We start from the raw sequence: 19,690 nt of genomic DNA, 5'->3' as shown, positions 1-19,690 counted from the left end.
CTTGTGTGGACATCAGTTTTATCGGTGCTGATAGGGTTTTTGTAGGGTTTTATAATCAAATCGGACAAACGTTAAACTCTGTCTGAAGTCAAATAGGATTCCACAATCGACCAGTTGGAATCATTCAGGAGGACAACGATCACAACAAGGTGGGTTTAAAAAATCCACATCAGTTGTTATATCCATATGTGGGTTTCAGAAGGTGGAAGGGGTCCTCCCAGGTCTCAAAGGATCCAGCTCTGTTTTATTAAGGGTGTTCCTGAATCATGGACCAAGGTGTGGTTTTGTTTTCAAAGTTTTGTTCCAAGGTCTCTTTTGAGGACTGTCATTGAGCCCAGGACAACTTCCACCTGCAGTACATTTGTCGTAGTATTCTCAGGGATAATTTTTAAGATCTCTGTGAGGTTGTTGATCATCATACCTGTTGCTCCAAGGGTCATTGGTACAGTGTCGGGTCTCTTCAAGCTCCAGGATCTTTTCACTTTCTTTTTTGGAATCCTGTTGTTTGGTAATTTTCTTGATTTCTGAGTTGTTTTGGCCAAAATCACTGAGTACTGAAGTGTGTGTGTGTGTGTGTGTGTGTGTGTGTGTGTGTGTGTGTGTGTGTGTGTGTGTGTGTGTGTGTGTGTGTGTGTGTGTGTGTGTGTGTGTGTGTGTGTGTGTGAGTGTGTGTGTGTGTGTGTGTGTGTGTGTGTGTGTGTTTTCGGTGATTAATCATAAAATATCTTTTTGTTTGTTTGTTTTTGTTGTTTTTGTATGCACTGTCGAGGCTCGTATAAGAGCTAATACACAAAACGTTCCACAAGGGAAGCAGGAGACAAGAGGGGCAGGAGAGGAAGCACAAAACAGTGGGGAACAGAGACATGAGGAGATCTGTGGAAGCGAGAGGGATGGGGTGGGGTACACAGGGTAAACAAGATGGACACTGCAGGGACTTTCAGGAAGGAAATCAGGGAATATTAAGGAGGTGAGTTTAGGATGGATTAACGGGGGTAGAAAAGATCATGGTTTTGAATGGGGGAAGAAAAGAGATGGTGGTGAACAGCTGTTTTGAAGACCTGGACGGAAGAGTGTGATTGAAGAGATTGTGGGAGAATGTTCCGAAGGGTAGAAAACAAGAGGAATGAAAGAGTGAATGTGAGCAGTGATTCATGATTTTGGTTGTTTTACCAGAAGGGAGTTGCTGGCGGACCTTGAGCGCCCTGCGGAAATATTGGGGTGGGGGGGGACTTATCTCAGACAGAGCACGGGGTGTGGGGGTTGGGTGAGGCTGGAGAGGAGACAGTAGAAGACAAAAAGAACACCGAGCTCTCTGTGATGAGAAAGTGAGAGACCCAAAAATTCAGCCTCATCACGAGAGATACCAATAATCCTAAATGCCTTGGTTTCTGCAGCGTGAAGCTGGCAAAGGTGAGAGGTGGGAGCACCAGCTTCTGCATGATGTAGGATGCCCAGTCGATGACTGGTTTTGGAGGTCAGGTCAGGTATGGGAGCATGTGCCAGAACAGCACGTCGCTGCGTCCACTTTCCGCCGGTACTCCAGGGGGCTCCGTCTGGCCATCCCCCAGGCAGATGCCAGGCCCATCCCCATCTCCTTGAGATGATGGTCAACCTGTTGCAACCATGAGGCACGTGGTCGACCCACTGGCCTCCTCCACTCATGAGACTCCCTCGCTGAGAGAATCTGGTGAGCAGGATCAGAGTCAGGAAAACGAGCCACATGTCCATACAGCCGCAACTGACGCTCACGGACTATGCAGGTAACAAATCTCATCCGAGTCTCTCTCAGCAACCGCTCGTTGGATACAAAATCCGACCAGCGATAGCCAAGGATTCTCCGAAGAGACCTGGTACCAAAGGAATTAAGTCTCCGTCTCAGATCCTTGGTCAGAGTCCAAGTCTCGCACCCATAGAGCAAGACTGGAAGTACCAAGGACCTGAAGACTCGGACTTTCGTCCTCCCGCACAGGTACCGGCAGCGCCACACCCCATGATCCAGTGAATCCATGATTCCCCAGGCCCGACCCAGACGTCTATTGACCTCTGACTCGCAGCCAGCAGAGACATGAATATCACTGCCAAGGTAAGTGAATCTCTCCACGACCTCAACATCCTCACCACAAACAGACACAGACAGGACAGCAGCATCCAAGATGTCACCGAAAGCCTGGATCTTAGTTTTGACCCAAGAAACCCGTAATCCCAACGGCTCCGACTCCTCATTCAGCACCTCGAGGGCCCCTAAGAGAATGTCTAAAGTCTCCGCAAAGATGACTGCATCATCTGCAAAGTCAAGGTCCGAGATCTTGACATTCCCAAATGACGCACCGCAACTTGATCTCTCCGACATCCTCCCTAGAATCCAGTCCATACAAGTGCTGAAAAGTGTGGGAGCAAGTACACATCCCTGACGAACTCCAGTAACAACTGGAAATAAGTCAGAGATGGTACCACCACACTTCACAGCACTCTCAGTACCAGAGTAGAGTTCAGACATCAGATCGATCAGTTTTGGTGGCACCCCACGAAGACCAAGAATCCTCCAGAGGACATCCCGATTCACTGAATCGAACGCTTTACAGAGATCAACATCGGCTGCAAGCAGCCCCTGCCGAAACTCTCATCTGCGTTCGGTGAGGACACGAAGTGCAAGGATACGGTCAATCGTTGACCTCTTTGGTGTAAAGCCTGACTGCTCTGGACGCTGGTGCTCAAGCAGATGGTGGCGAACCCTATCGAGAATTATCCGAGCAAAGACCTTGCCCGGCACCGAGAGCAGCGTCACCCCTCGGTAGTTGTTGCAGTCTTGGCGATCACCCTTCCCTTTCCAGAGAGGGACAACAAGGCCCCTCTTCCAGTCAGTTGGGATGATGCCTGAGTTCCAGGCAGAGCACAAAACTGCATGCAACGACACGAGTGCAGCATTTCCACCAGCCTTGAGAAGTTCGGCATGGATGCCACAGATCCCTGGAGCTTTGACCCGTTTCAACTGGTTCACCGCAGCCCGTGTTTCCACAAGCGTAGGTGGACCACAGTTGATTCGGGGGTCAGCAACAGGGATTGTAACACCCTTGACGTCCAACTCGACAGTTGGGGGATCAGCCTGGTACAACCGCTCAAAGTAACCGGCCCAGCGGGCCTTCACTTCAGACTCCTCTGTCAAGAGCCTACCACTCTCTGCTCGAACTGTAGTGCTCCGAGGGATGGGCTTGGATGAACGTAATGCGCGAATTCCCCTGTAAGCGGGACGAGAATCACCTGTCCACAGGTGATGCTCTACCCCCTCACAGATTCCTCGCACATAGGCCTCCTTGTCCACCCTCAGTGCACGTACAGTTTTACGCCTCAGCTCCCTGAACAGCTCAGCTCTGCCATTCAGCCTGGCCCTGCGACTCTGGTCAATGGTATCCAGTGTCCCTTGAGAGACAAAATTCTTCTTTGCCCTGCGGTGAGCTCCAAGGCATCCACCGGCAACATCAAGGACGGTGGTCTTGAAGGCGCTCCACAACTCTTCAGGACCCCCCAAAGCACCCAGACCCCCCAAGTGTCCACTCAGCCTGTTCGCAAACTCCTCAGCTACTCTCTCATCCCTGAGCTTGGCAACATCCAGCCTCGGCTGGGATGGTACCATTCTCCAGGATTTAAGGTGCAGCTTTAGAGTTGCTACAACAAGCCTGTGGTCAGTATTGAGGAACTGAGCACTCCGGTAGACCCTGCAGTTCTGGATCATCCTCCAACGACCGTCAATGAGGACATGGTCAATCTCCTTTGCCACACCGCCAGCGTTGGAATACCAAGTCCAGCGATGAGCTTGCGGGCGCTGAAACCATGAACCAGCCACCCTAAGTCCATGACTTCTTGCAAAGTCAAGGAACTTAGTGCCATTCTGGTTCATAGTTCCTGACCCATGGGGACCAACACACACCTCATAACCGTCCCTATCAGTTCCAGTCGATGCATTGAAATCCCCCAAGACTAGAAGTGTATCTCGTCTGGGGCACTGATCAACCACAGACTCGAGTGTGGCGTAGAATGCATCCTTCACGGTGAGATCACTCGCCTCAGTCGGAGCATAAACAGAGACCAGGGAAATGACACCTAAGGAGTGACGAATCCTTAATCTCATAATACGCTCGTTGACCGGTGTTACCTCAATTATCATTGGGGTCAGCTTATTGGACACAGCTACAGCAACTCCTTGGGTATGGTAACCATCAGAGCGACCAGACCAATAGTAGGTGTAACCACACACCATTATCTCGCCGCAATCCGGTCTCCGAACCTCAGAGAGAGCTGCAATCCCGATGTCCAAACGCTTGAGCTCAGATGATAACAGAGACAGGTGATCATCCTCTCTTAGGGATAGGACATTCCAGGCACCCACCCGAAGGGACCGCCTCAGGTTAACCCAAGGAGACCGCCGTCTGGTGGACGACACCTCAGAACCACTCCGACACACTCTCCCGCAATCTGACCCAGGGATGTTACCCCGTGGTTTCCCTCCTATCAAAGATTGGGGGTCCCAAAGGCTTTGCCCCAATCCCGTCATCCGGTGAGCTGCCCTGCGAAGGGAAGCTGCACAGGAGGTACTCCCACGGAGTGGGTTTTCAGATTTTTTTGCGTTTTTGCGTTTTGCGGAATGAAGGGTTTTACGGTGGCCGGAGTGCAAATCCTGCCACCAACCTCCTAATAAGAAGTGACCCAACTGCAGGAGGACGTCCGCAGACACAGTTGGGCACTAGATATGGATGGCCGTTGGCTCACAAGGAGCTCCTCCGCCCTTTGACAGGTTTTGTTTCTAATCCTGCTGGGTGTCCATATCCAAACACCCTCCTCACCAGAAAACCTGGTGGGGGAGACGGTTTAGTCGCCGACAACCCGACCATGGAACAGGTTAGTACAGGTTTACATGGTACCTGTAGCAGGTCACAGATCGAACCTGACCTGACAAAATTTTTGGAGGCCAGCTTGGAAATGTGGCTTTCCCAGGAAAGATCATGGCAGATAGTGAGACCCAGAAGCTTGAATGAAGACTTCTTCAAAAGGATTGTTGAGAAAGTAGATGGGGGGGGGGGGTGCTCCAGACAGTCCTTTCAAAGAGACATCATGAGATTTTGAGGACATGTTCCACGTGTTGGACCAGCTTGTGATTTTATCCAGATCTGCAAAGAGTGGGCTGCTGCTTGCTGATCTGGGGGATGATCTGAGGCAGAGGGTGGAGTCATTAGCAAAGAGATAAAGAGGATTTTTCAGAGAGTTGGAGAAATCATTGGTGAAAACCAGAAAAGCACAGGGTGCAGAACACTGCCTTGAGGAACTCCAGCCTGGACAGGAAGAGGGGATGAAAGAACTCCATTCAGGGTCACAAATTGGCTGCAACAAGAGAGGAGTCTGCAAGCCATTCGTGGAGATGACCTTGGATACCACTGGAAGATAATTTGGTGAGCAGGGCATAGTGTCAGACCATATTGAAAGAAAGGATTTAATGTCTGAAGCGATTTTGGATTCCATAACCTTGTTGATGACTAACAGCAGGTTTTTAGGACATGTGGGCTGATGCCGTCAGACCGGTTGCAGAATCTGAGTCGAGGTTTGACAACAAACTCTCCACATTGTTCAGTGAAAAGGACACAGATTCCAAGAACAGCTGGGCAAGGTGGGTACAGAAAGCAATCAGTTTAGGACACAAGATTTAGAAGCAAACACAGAGTTTAGGCATTCAGCCTTTTCACATTCAGTGTCAGGTGTGCAGCCATTTGAGGGGATGGAGGGGGAACATTCACCAGAAACAGACTTGAATAGATGCCACTACGATTTGGAGGAGGGAAACAGGTTTGAGATCAGACTTGAGATTAGAAAGATGTTTTCTGGCTCTCCTGATGGTAGACACACACTTGTTCCGACCTTTGTGGAAGGAACTTAGATTATATTTGATAACCCCATCTCTCTCTCTCTCTCTCTCTCTCTCTCTCTCTCTCTCTCTCTCTCTCTCTCTCTCTCTCTCTCTCTCTCTCTCTCTCTCTCTCTCGATCTCTCTCTCTCGCTCTCGATCTCTCTCTCTCTCTCGATCTCTCTCTCTCTCTCTCTCTCGATCTCTCTCGATCTCTCTCGATCTCTCTCTCGATCTCTCTCGATCTCTCTCGATCTCTCTCGATCTCTCTCGATCTCTCTCGATCTCTCTCGATCTCTCTCGATCTCTCTCGATCTCTCTCGATCTCTCTCCTTGCTGGCTGTTGGTGAATCAAGTAGAGTGTGTGGCGGCTGTGTGGTCTTGGTGAGCTGTGATCTGCCCTGTTTTTTCACCTCCTTTCCTTTGTTTCCTTCTACGCATTGTTATTTGTGCCCACACCCTCCCCTCTTCATTCGACCTCGCCCTTCAGCCTTCCCTCGCGCCGTCATCACCCCACCCTGCCCATCTGTCCTTGTTATTTCGCGGTTTGCCCTTCGGTTCATCTCTTCCCCTCCCCTCCCCTCCCCTCCCCTCCCCATCCTCCTGTTTTCTCCTCGCATACCTTTTCCCTGAAATAGAGAGAGAAAGAGCCCACAGCTTCTTGTGGATAGATATTAGTTGGCGGCCCATCCCAGCCCTTCAACTGATCGTTTTTTTTTCTCACTGTCGCTGTGTTTATTTCCTTTGGAAACCTGTCTCGGCTCGTATTTAATTACTGCACGAGAGTAATCACCCCTCCTCCCCCTCCTAAACATGACTTCTTATTCCCGTTATTCGGCATTTGAAGCATTAACAAGAAAACATGGCGTCGTCTGTGTCCCGCCCTACGACGTTAGCGTCGAGGATCTCGTTATCGCTCCGGGAAACGTAGTCGGTACTAACAAAGTTCGTGCAGCCTCGCGAATGAACAAACGTGTGGTTATCTTCGTGTCTGAGACAGAACTGGTTCACGACATTGTATCGACCGGACTATCAACAGATGACGGACATTTCGTGCTCGTCTCCCCTCTCGACACACCGGCCCTGAAGGTCATTATCTCGAACGCTCCTCCTTTCCTGAAGAATCAGACTCTGATCTCCGAACTATCTCGTTATGGTTCTGTCGTTTCTCAGATCACCATGTTACCTTCACGGAGCCAGGACGATCGGACGAAGCATGTGATGTCTTTTCGGAGACAAGCTCATGTGGTGCTTCCTCCCTCTAACGCTGAAAGAACTTTGAACATCGTTTTAAAACTCAAAATTGAGAATCATGATTACCAAGTCTACGTAACCACTGACACCCTGAAATGTTTCGAATGTGGTAATTTAGGACACTTGAAACGATCTTGCCCAAAGTCAACCTCGTCGAACGATGAAACAAACCTCGTCAACAAGAATACGTCTTCTTCTTCTTCCTCGACTGTGAAGGAAGCGAATCCCGTGTTCGGGAATAAGGCCCAGTCCTCTCAGTCCGATCGTCTAAACAGCAAAACGAATGTTTGTGATGGTTTCACCATCGTCTCATCAAGGAAGAGAAAGACTTTACCTGATGGTCGTTTAACCCAGAAGAAAGGAGCATTTACAAACGAGGAATCTGTCGGTAATGTTCCTGCAGTTGTGACTGATTTCACTCGACCAAGCTTACCCGGAATGGACCCAGACCTCGGTACCTACGACCAGCAAGTTCAGCCTACTTGCCGGTGAGGACAGAGACGTCTCCCTAACAGAGACCGTTTTACCTGTTATTGAAGTAAACAAAACTGTTTCACTCGTTAAAAACTCTCCCATTGGAAAGTCCATTGACGGTGATACACAGACCACTAGTGATGATCCTGCTGTCACTTTGGTAAATGTTAACCCTGAATCCTTGTCAGTGGGAAATAGTGAAACAAATGTTAATCCTGTAACTGCTCCCAGTTCATCACGTGGTGAAGCTGGAAACGCAGGAAATGTTAAAATGGATGTTTTACGAGAGACCCCCAAAGTACTGTATACCTCCACACCGTTGGAGGTCGATAACATCGTGACGGTCGAGGGAAGCAATATGGCTACATCCGCTAATGGTGTTTCCGTTTCATCAACTCCCTCGATTATTTCCGTTACTTCACCAGGAGATGTTCCCACAATGGAAGAGCACATCGATGTGGTAACCAGTACAGATCCGTCTATAAATACTGACGACAGTATCGATATGCAGGACAGTACAAGCTTGTGTGACTCAGAAACAAACCAACTCTGACGAATCTGATCTGGAGGAAGCAAACAGGAAGAGTCAGGTGGAGAAGCTGACCAGTCAAGGTCCTACCCCCCCTGAACAAATAAGGCTTCTTACAAAATACCTCCAGGAAACGCAATATAAACCTGACGGAATACTTTCCAGATCTACCGTCCTTCCTTGAGTGTTCTCAGGCTATCGTACGTCAGCCTGACTTATTCGGTTTCCACCAGACACACTGTCACCGCTTTAAAAAATTGATTGCCAAGGAGAAAAGGGATCCTAATCAATTATCCCACTTCTGATCTTATTCTTCGAAGCTATTATCTTCCTCATGGCCAGTTTCAAGATTGGAACAATAAATGTTAATGGTGGTGAGAGTCCGCTCCGCAAGATCCAAATTAAACAGTTGGTAGAGGTCGATGGTCTTGACATAGCTTTGTTACAAGAGACCCATGCAGGCCGATCTGTTCAGGCTCAGTGGCGACTATTTATGGACAAGGAATGTTTATTTAGTAACAACTCCTCGTCGAAGGCAGGCATCATGTTTGTCTTTGGGAAACATTTCCATCCGTCCTACCTTAAATTTACGAGTATTATTGATGGACACCTTGCCTCCGTGACCTTCTCTATCAATCAGGTCAAGTTCACAATTCTCAATGTGTACGCTCCAAGCAAAAATGATGAGCGGATCTCATTTTTTGTCGAACTGAGAAAATTCCTGCAAACACTGGATTTGCAGACTTGAATTAATTATTGGTGGCGATTTTTAACTGTACTGTTAATGCTTCATGTGACCGAAACGAGCTAGAACCCCAACCATGTACTGCAAAACCTTTCGCAAACATCATTGTGAAATATAATCTCCATGATATTTGGCGCATGCAGCACCCTTCTGATCAGTCTTACACATGGTGTCGTTGTTTAAACAACCACATCTCGCTTGCGAGGCTTGATCGCATCTATGTAAATTCTCATTTATTACATGGAGTTTATAAATCCGATATCGTGCCTTCTGGTTTCTCTGACCATTCCCGAGCTCGAGTCTTTATTCAATTCTCTAAACCATGTCCAGGGAGCTCTCATTGGAAATTCAATAATAGTTTACTAGAAAACTTCAACTTCATTCAGGCCTTTGAATCCTTCTGGGCGGCTCTCCTAGAACAGAAGTTAAGCTGTTCCGTTAAACCGCTGATATGGTGGGATTTAGTAAAAACCAAAATTAAAGGTTTCTATCAACAGTATCAGTTTTTCCAAACAAGTGCTGACCATCAAGTAAAAAAAATATTACAGTTAGAGATTTTACATCTCCAACGGGTCATCGGACAAAACAATAGTAACATACAAATACAAAAAACCTTAACTTTAGCCAGCAATGGCAACGTATCAAAATGTATGTAAAACGCTGGCTTGCGCTGAACTTTTGATGTTTTTTTTAAGATTCAGACATATTCATAACGAGTTGGTCGTATGCATAACATATTAGTAACAGACACAGAAAGTTTTGTTGTCTTATAGATAACTTGTACCAACGAATGCTTAGCCTGTTGTCAGCGTTCACAACCTATGCCCAACGATAGTCCCAGTTATGCATAGCGCGCTGCACGTATCGCCGACGATCACGTGGTGTAGCCTATTAAAAGATCACGTAGATCACAATGAGTCAAATCATAACCGCCGGAGAAATGGAAGTGTCAACATCGCAGTCACACCTTGGCGATCTTGCCAGCGTATGCCGACCTCTGAAAAATGCGTCTAAAACGCTGGCGCACATCGAATACGGTATGGGTAAGTTTGGTATGCGTGAAGAGAACGCTAAAGTACGCTATCATACGTCATAGTAAGTGGAGTACGTCTTGTACTTTTAAACGTGTTAAACATTTTACGACGTACTTGCCGTATGCCTCACACGTTCCGCATGTGATGGGAATAAGTTGTGCACACGATATGCAATCGTTGGCACACGTCGACATAAGTTACTTGTAAGGCACTGTAGTGCGGTTATAATATAATATAATTAATAGGCTGCCGCTCAACGATTTAAATCATATCCGCACTAGAAATCGAAGTGTCAACATGACCGTCACACCGAAGAAAAAACAAAAACAAAAAAAAAAACAGGGAGTCTGGAACACTGACGCTAACCATTACCTTGACGTGTTTCGCCTTATGAGTACCTTACAAGTAATGTGTGTCAACGATCGCGTAACGTGCCTACAACACGTTACGCATAGGTTAGAAATAAGTTTCGGGTATGCTAAACATTACCTTGACGTGTTTCGACTTATGATTAACTTACAATTAACGTGTGTCAACGATCGCATAACGTGCCTACAACTTATGGCCAGCGTTATGCGGAACGTTTGAGTCATACGCTGGCATAAGTGGTAAAATTTCAAGCATGCTAAAATTTGAGGACAACCGCAAAGTACGATGAAAGCCAGCGTATGAGGACATATGGCAGTGTTTTTCAGCATGCTCTCAATGTTTCCAAAACTTACCCATAACGTATTCGACGTGTGCCAGCGTTTTAGACAAATTTTTCAATAATCGGCATAAGCTGGCTAAAACGTCAAGGTGTGACTGGGCCTTTATTAAAGGAAATAACTGAGAGGAATGCACGTGGTGCCTTAGTTCGGATGAGGGTATGACACCTGAATGAGGCAGACGTACCAACCAAGTACTTCTTTTCCTCAGAGAAACGTCTTCCCAGTGAACAGCTTTCTCAGCTGCGATTGGCAGATTCATCCATTACCTTTACACTATCAGAAATCAAACTTTTCGTGAAGGAATACTTTTCGAAAATATATTCAATGGAACAAATAAATTCTGTCAGTGTCGCCTCTATCTCCATCGGCCTGCCAGTGTTGTGTGAAGATGGCCGTTCCCAACTGGAAAGACCCATCACCTTGGATGAACTTGGCACTGCCCTGCACGGCCTTGCCATTGGGAAAGCACCTGGATTGGATGGACTTACAACCAAATTTTACAAGAAGTTTTGGCACTTATTGGGTCCAGAACTCATTAACACCTTGAACGCAAGCTGCCAGCTTGGAGAGCTACCTCGGAGTTGCCGATGAGCTCTTGTTACCCTCATCCCAAAAAAGGGAGACATGCTGAGTATTGAAAATTGGCGTCCTGTCTCGCTGTTATGTACGGACTCTAAGATATTTTCAAAAGCCCTGGCATCGCAACTTACTCCTCATTTATCCTCGTTGAAGGAAGACCAATGTTACTGTGTCCCAAAACGTTCCATCGATGACATCTCCCTTGTGAGAGACATCATTGAACTGTGCAAGGAAAACCCAAAAGATTTAGGACTTCTCCTTGATCAGGAGAAAGCCTTTGACCGTGTTGACCATCGGTACCTTTTCAAAGTACTTGAGCGGTTTGGACTTGCTTCAACCTTCATCTCTTGTATTAAGTTACTATACAATAATATTTATAGTGTGCTGAAGATAAACAATGAACTTGTTGCACCTTTGTCTATTAACAAGGGAATTAGACAAGGTTGCCCTCTCTCTGGGTTGCTTTATGCTCTCCCCATCAAACCCCTACTGGTTTCTTTGCGCTGTCGACTTACAGGGGTTAGTTTGTCCCAGCTTGAACGGCCCATCAAGGTACTGGCATACGCCGATGACGTGTGTGTATTCGAACAAGATATCAATGACATTAACGTCGTTTCTTATTGTTTATTCTTATTCGAAAAAGCATCTTCAGCCAAAATAAATTGGAACAAAACGAGCGCCCTTTGGCTTGGTCCATTGTGCAACTTGGCACCAAGACTTCCTGCTCCACTGTCATGGGCCAATGATGGTGTGAAATACCTTGGAGTGTTCTTAGGTAATAATACCACAGTAGCAAATAATTGGGCTGGTCTGCTCGAGTTTGTTGAGGGTAAACTGCAAAAATGGAAAGGTCTGATCACACAACTGTCATATCGTGGAAGGGTCTTGGTCATCAACACACTGGTGGCCTCTACCTTATGGCACAGGTTCTTCATGCTGCATCCTCCAGCGGTGTTGCTTCAACAGCTCCAGAAGTGCTTCGTGTCCTTTTTCTGGGATTGAAAACACTGTCTGTGACCTGGGGTCCTCAGTTCACCACTGACCGATGGAGGACAAGGCCTGGTCGACATAAAGAGCCGGCTAATGGCCTTTCAACTCTCGGTTGCTCTTCGCATGCGAACACGCGACCCTCTCCACCATGGGTCAACGTCGCTCGTCACCTTTTGCAACAGGGTGGGAGGCTAGGCTATGACCACTCTCTTTTCCTGATGGACCTTTCCAAAATCGACACATCCCCCCTCTCTGGTTTCTATCAGAGCATGCTAAATGCGTGGCAAGCTCTGACAATAACAAGAGTGACACATTCTAACACGAAACAGATGTTTCTGGAAGAACCTTTGTTCTACAACTCCCTTTGCCATGATATGCCTGCTGATAGGTGTTTTATTCAATGCTTTACCGACAATATAGTCAGGTCAGGTTCGATCTGTAACCTGCTACAGGTACCATGTAAACCTGTACTAACCTGTTCCATGGTCGGGTTGTCGGCGACTAAACCGTCTCCCCCACCAGGTTTTCTGGTGAGGAGGGTGTTTGGATATGGACACCCAGCAGGATTAAAAACAAAACCTGTCAAAGGGCGGAGGAGCTCCTTGTGAGCCAACGGCCATCCATATCTAGTGCCCAACCGTGTCTGCGGACGTCCTCCTGCAGTTGGGTTGCTTCTTATTAGGAGGTTGGTGGCAGGATTTGCACTCCGGCCACCGTAAAATGCTTCATTCCGCAAAACGCAAAAACGCAAAAAATCTGAAAAGCCACTCCGTGGGAGTACCTCCTGTGCAGCTTCCCTTCGCAGGGCAGCTCACCGGATGACAGGATTGGGGCAAAGCCTTCGGGACCCCCAATCTTTGATAGGAGGGAAACCACGGGGTAACATCCCTAGGTCAGATTGCGGGAGAGTGTGTCAGAGTGGTGCTGAAGTGTCGTCCACCAGACGGCGGTCTCCTTGGGTTAACCTGAGGCGGTCCCTTCGGGTGGGTGCCTGGAATGTCCTATCCCTAAGAGAGGATGATCACCTGTCTCTGTTATCATCTGAGCTCAAGCGTTTGGACATCGGGATTGCAGCTCTCTCTGAGGTTCGGAGACCGGATTGCGGCGAGATAATGGTGGGTGGTTACACCTACTATTGGTCTGGTCGCTCTGATGGTTACCATACCCAAGGAGTTGCTGTAGCTGTGTCCAATAAGCTGACCCCAATGATAATTGAGGTAACACCGGTCAACGAGCGTATTATGAGATTAAGGATTCGCCACTCGTTAGGTGTCATTTCCCTGGTCTCTATTTATGCTCCGACTGAGGCGAGTGATCTCACCGTGAAGGACACATTCTACGCCACACTCGAGTCTGTGGTTGATCAGTGCCCCAGACGAGATACACTTCTAGTCTTAGGGGATTTCAATGCATCGACTGGAACTGATAGGGATGGTTATGAGGTGTGTGTTGGTCCCCATGGGTCAGGAACTATGAACCAGAATAGCACTAAGTTCCTTGACTTTGCAAGAAGTCATGGACTTAGGGTGGCTGGTTCATGGTTTCAGCGCCCGCAAGCTCATCGCTGGACTTGGTATTCCAACGCTGGTGGTGTGGCAAAGGAGATTGACCATGTCCTCATTGACGGTCGTTGGAGGATGATCCAGAACTGCAGGGTCTACCGGAGTGCTCAGTTCCTCAATACTGACCACAGGCTTGTTGTAGCAACTCTAAAGCTGCACCTTAAATCCTGGAGAATGGTACCATCCCAGCCTAGGCTGGATGTTGCCAAGCTCAGGGATGAGAGAGTAGCTGAGGAGTTTGCGAACAGGCTGAGTGGACACTTGGGGGGTCTGGGTGCTTTGGGGGTCCTGAAGAGTTGTGGAGCACCTTCAAGACCACCGTCCTTGATGTTGCCGGTGGATGCCTTGGAGTTCACCGCAGGGCAAAGAAGAATTTTGTCTCTCAAGGGACACTGGATACCATTGACCAGAGTCGCAGGGCCAGGCTGAATGGCAGAGCTGAGCTGTTCAGGGAGCTGAGGCGTAAAACTGTACGTGCACTGAGGGTGGACAAGGAGGCCTATGTGCGAGGAATCTGTGAGGGGGTAGAGCATCACCTGTGGACAGGTGATTCTCGTCCCGCTTACAGGGGAATTCGCGCATTACCTTCATCCAAGCCCATCCCTCGGAGCACTGCAGTTCGAGCAGAGAGTGGTAGGCTCTTGACAGAGGAGTCTGAAGTGAAGGCCCGCTGGGCCAGTTACTTTGAGCGGTTGTACCTTTGAGAGAGAAGTATGTGAGGATCGTGCAGGATATGTATGAGGACAGTGTGACAGCGGTGAGGTGTGCGGTAGGAATGACGGACCGGTTTAAGGTTAAAGTGGGATTGCACCAAGGATCGACTCTGAGCCCTTTCCTGTTTGCAATGGTGATGGACAGGTTGACGGACGAGATCAGACTGGAGTCTCCATGGACCATGATGTTCGCGGATGACATCATGATCTGTAGGGAGAGTAGGGAGCAGGCTGAATCGAGCCTTGAGAGGTGGAGGTACGCACTGGAGAGAAGGGGAATGTTAGTAAGTAGGAGTAAGACGGAGTACATGTGCGTAAATGAGAGGGAGGGTGGTGGTATGGTGCAGTTGCAAGGAGTTGAGGTGGGAAAGGTGGATTGGTTTAAATACTTGGGATCAACTGTCCAAAGTAACGGAGAGTGTGGGAGAGAAGTGAAAAAGAGAGTGCAGGCAGGATGGAGTGGGTGGAGAAGAGTTGCAGGAGTGATTTGTGACAGAAGGGTAGCTGCAAGAGTGAAGGGGAAAGTATACAAGACGGTAGTGAGACCAGCTATGTTGTATGGTTTGGAGACGGTGGCGCTAACAAAAGACAGGAAGCAGAGCTGGAGGTGGCAGAGTTAAAGATGCTGCGATTCTCGTTGGGAGTGACGAGGATGGATAGGATAAGAAATGAGTGTATTAGAGGGACAGCGCAGGTAGGACGGTTTGGAAACAAAGTGAGAGAGGCGAGATTGAGATGGTTTGGACATGTGCACAGGAGGGAAACGGAGTATATCGGGAGAAGGATGTTGAAGATGGAGCCGCCAGGCAGGAGGAGAAGAGGAAGGCCAAAGAAGAGGTTCATGGATGCGGTGAGGGCGGACATGCGGGTGGTTGGAGTGTCAATGGAAGATGTGGAGGATAGAGTGAAATGGAGACAGTTGGTCCGCTGTGGCGACCCCTAACGGGAGCAAGCCGAAAGAGGAAGAAGAAGAAGCTTTGGACATGCACACAGCTCGCACCTGCTTGGGAGCAGGACCAGCAAAGCAATGAACAAAATACACATCGAACACCTTCTCTCTCTCTACCTTTCCTGAACTGGTGTGTGCTTTTTCTCTTGCCAGCCCTCTTCCTTGTGCCCCTTTTAACGTAGGCTTCAATGGCCTTCCCAAACAAAAAGACCTTTATTTGGGTTGTGTAAAATTTCTTTCACAACGGCAAATAACACAGCAGAAGGTTCGATGGAGAGACCTCTTACCTTGTTCTCCCCCTTATTTTCCTAACTGGAAAGGTTTTTATCACCCTCCTGTACCACCACGACATGGTGACCTCCAATGGAGACTAGTACACTGGATCCTTCCTTCTAATCACTTGTTATACCGTTTTTCAAATGTGCTTGTAGATGAATGTCCTTTTTGTAAGAAATCTGAAAACCTTTTTCACATCTATGTTGAATGCCAATGGTTGGCACCTTTATTTATTTTACTTCAGAATTGTTTTGTGAGGTTTGGTTTGTTTTTTAACACTTGTGTGTTCATCTATGGAATGGATATCCCATATAAACATTCCAATGCTATGTTGGCCAATTTCCTGCTTGCTCAGGCAAAGATGGCGGTATATAAGTCAAGGAAGAGAAAACTTGATGGTGTTGGAGTAAATGATGAAGATGCTTTCTTTTTGTTCCAAAACCTTGTAATAAGTCGTGTTAAATTGGATTTTGCTTTCTTTTCAGTAAAGGGAAGATTACCGCAGTTCAAATCAAAATGGTGTATAAAAGAAGTTATTTGCAAAGTCCGAGAGGAATGTTCATCCTTTTGTGAAATGTTTTGTATATAATCCACCCGATTCATCCTTTCCTTTCTTCACAAATTGTTTCTTGGTTTTCTCGTTTTCTTTCTTTCTCTAAAATGAAAATGTAATTCCCATTTGGGGGCTTTCTTTCCTATTTTTATAATAAAAAGATACAAAAGTCAAAACTCTTTCTCTCTCTCTTTCTCTCTCTCTTTCTCTCTCTTTCTCTCTCTTTCTCTCTCTCTTTCTCTCTCTTTCTCTCTCTCTTTCTCTCTCTCTTTCTCTCTCTTTCTCTCTCTTTCTCTCTCTTTCTCTCTTTTTCTCTCTCTTTTTCTCTCTCTCCCCCCCTGCTGGCTGTTGGCACGGTGTGTGGACTGTCATGGCTGATCCTTGCTTTGTGTCGTGAGGACCTGTCCTCTGCCTCGCTGGTTGGTATCTCCCACACTCCCCATTTTGTTTTCCCCCGTGTTTGTGTTTCTACTTGTAAGGTTCCCCTGTTTCCTTTCTGTGTAGAGAAGAGAGAGAGAGAGAGCACATCGCAGCGTTAGTAAGGGTATCATCAGTTTTTGGGCGGTGCCCTGTTAGTCCATTCATTATTTAAAAGCCTTTCACTTTAAACCTACTTTATTTTGGTTTTCATTTCGCTTGCCTTTCCTTATTTTGTTTAGTTAGCACCCTCTTCCCCAAGGTTTGGGAAAATAGGAGTGCATTGTTAACTTCCTCTTGCTAAGTGAGGAAGACCACGAGTGTCGCGTTTTTGTAACATGGCAGCGGCTTGCTCGCAGCAAGATGCTGCTTTCGAAGGACTAACTCGTAAGCATGTTTTCATTTGTGTCCCACCCTGACGGGGTTCTTACTGAAGAGATTGTTTTGGCGGTTGGAGATGTTATCGGCATTGAGCATGTACGTGCTGCATTACGTATGAATCAGATGGTCGTGGTGTTCGTTTCCGATGTACGTTTTGTTCACGATGTCATGAGTTCCGGGTTAACCAGAGTGGTCACTTTGTTATGGCCTCCCCGATGGATGTCCCGGCAATTAAAATAATTGTCTCTCACGTGCCTCCTTTCGTGTCAAATGAACAACTTGTCTCGTTACAGAAAAATTGTGTCAAATATCTCGATGATCCCCCTCGGGTGCCGCCATGACCAAGCAAAGTATGTGATGAGCTTTTGGCGGCAACTTTACATGGTGCTGCCGGACCATGGGGAGGATACGGGTTGAAAGGTTTCTTTTAAGATTTGAATTGATAATAATGATTACCATGTGTATGCTTCATCAGCAACTTTAACATGTTTTCTTTGTGGAGCCTTTGGGCATTTAAAAATATTTTGTCCAAAAGCTTCTTGTTCGAAGTGTGGGGAATCGGGACACGTTGATATAGATTGTGAAACAGTTAATGACTCACAACCTCGTCTGGTGGAGGAGGTGATGCCCAGTGAATCCAACATTCGCGCTCATACTGTTTGTTCCCTTACATAGTGAGGAGGGTAAGGATGATTTTGTTACCTTGTCAAAAAAACGTAGAGCGTCTGCTCCTCATGATCCCACAAGCACTCCCAAGGTAGTCGTACTGGATACGGTTGTTCTGGTAACTGAGGAACCTCATCGGAATGAAAAACAGGATGAAATGGTTTTCAATAACGAAAATGTACTTCAAAGTGTACAGTGTGGTCCGGGTCCTTCAGATAGCAGTAAAGTGTCTCTTGGTGTTACTGAACCATGCGTAGAATATCGGGAGGTATCAGCGCTAGTTTTTCCTGAGACAGACCAAAATAGTGTTAGTGCTCCATGCAATGTTCCCACCCCAACAAATGCTCAACATAGAGTTTGTGAGGCCCCGGTGGAGGTGCCCGATGTAGTTGTACAAGATGGTGGATTGGAGGCCCCATCTCATGTTGATGAAAGTGTAAAACAGGACTCGCAAAGTACCACTATACATCACTCGGTACCCCTCTTAGACGTGCCTGTAAACGAGTTTGTAAAGGTCCAGGGTGATATTTATGAACCTTGTGGAAGGTTATCTGGGCTGTCTGCTTCAGATGATGACGACATGGAGGTGACTGATCTGTCACAGTCATCATCTGATCATTTACAGATATGATCAGATGATGATCCCCCACCCCCCCCCCCCAGGTTATTGTATGCTTTCTGAATGAGACGTTTCGGCAGCGGAATGTTATCATTAAGAAACATTTTCCTGACTTGCTTTCCTTCATGCAGACTGCAAAGTCCATAACTAGGAATTCTAAAGATTTTGAAATAACAAAACGACAAATTCACCGACTGAGGAAATTTATTACAAAAGCAGGGTTAGAATGTTCTCAACAGCTGCCAACCCCCCCTGATACGGGATGAAAAGGAAGGAAGTGCTTTTTGGCACCTTTAACATGAATGGAGGTGGTACTAACCATTTGCGTCGGATCCAAGTTAAAAACTTGTTGCTTCAGAAACATGTGGATGTTTGTTTGTTGCAAGAAACACACATAACGGAGACTTCACAGTCTGACTGGCTCTGCCTTAATAAGGGGCTTTGTTTCTTTAGTAATCTGTCTTCTGTCTTTTTAGCTTTAGTGTTGTTTTTTTGCTTCGTCCAGGTTTTGTTCCTGACTCATATAGTTTTCTTGAACTAGTTAAAGGACTCTTAGCATCATTACAGTTGGTGTATCAAGGATTTCACCTCACCTTACTTAATGTCTTTGCTCCTAGTGAGAGCGGGGCTCGTGAAGATTTTTTCGCACATCTGGCTCATTAATTCCATACTTTAATCCTTGATCATTGTATTTGTATCGGAGGAGATTTAAATTGCACGTTTGAACCTAATTTGGATAGAAACACACCAGAACCACATCCTGAATCTCATAAAGACATATCTTGTTTTTCATCACTTGTTCGACTTGATGCTTGGCGCATGCAGCACCAGACGGTGCCTCAGTGTACATGGTGCCGGTGTGCTAAGGGGTTGATAACACTTGCAAGGCTGGATAGATGGTACATTAACTCTACTTTAAGAAACGTACTTGCGTCCTGTAATCTCTTTCCTTCTACTTTTTCTGATCATCACCTGGTAGTGCTTGGTTTATCCTCTTCTCAGTTAACTCATAAAAGTTCATATTGGACCTTCAATACCAGCCTGTTGGAGGATTGTTTTTTTTACTGATGCTTTTCATAGTTTTTGGGAAAAACTTATCCAAAGTAAGCCTTCTTATTCTTCTTTCCAGTTATGGTTGGACAACGCGAAAGCTCAAATTCACGTTTTCTATCAATGTTGTTGGTCCTTTTCCATGAGTGAGAATAAAATTGCTGTTTCAAGTTTTTTTCCAGTTTGAAGGAGTTAAGAAATCCCAAAAGCGGATTTTCTCCTTGTTAGATGTTAAGGCGCTGTCACACCTTGACGATTTAGCCAGCGTATGCCGACTTATGAAAAATTTCTGTAAAACG

At 46.8% G+C, this 19,690-nt stretch overlaps 1 long non-coding RNA gene across 1 annotated transcript in view; it reads left to right on the top strand.

Annotated features, from left to right (window-relative positions):
- Positions 1 to 7,311: 7,311 nt before the first annotated feature.
- Positions 7,312 to 19,690, top strand: part of LOC147033791 (uncharacterized) — a 62,324-nt gene continuing 49,945 nt past the window's right edge. Inside the window, exon 1 of the long non-coding RNA XR_015058731.1 lies at positions 7,312 to 7,632. This is a non-coding gene — a long non-coding RNA (uncharacterized LOC147033791). The remainder of the gene's footprint in view (positions 7,633 to 19,690) is intronic.

Source organism: Eptatretus burgeri, chromosome 1 (genome assembly GCF_056783735.1).
Source record: "Eptatretus burgeri isolate ZD-2024b chromosome 1, Ebu_testis_v1, whole genome shotgun sequence".
Taxonomy (NCBI): Eukaryota; Metazoa; Chordata; class Myxini; order Myxiniformes; family Myxinidae; genus Eptatretus; species Eptatretus burgeri.
Note: the sequence above shows the minus strand (reverse complement) of the source record. Positions and strands in the feature narration are given on the sequence as shown.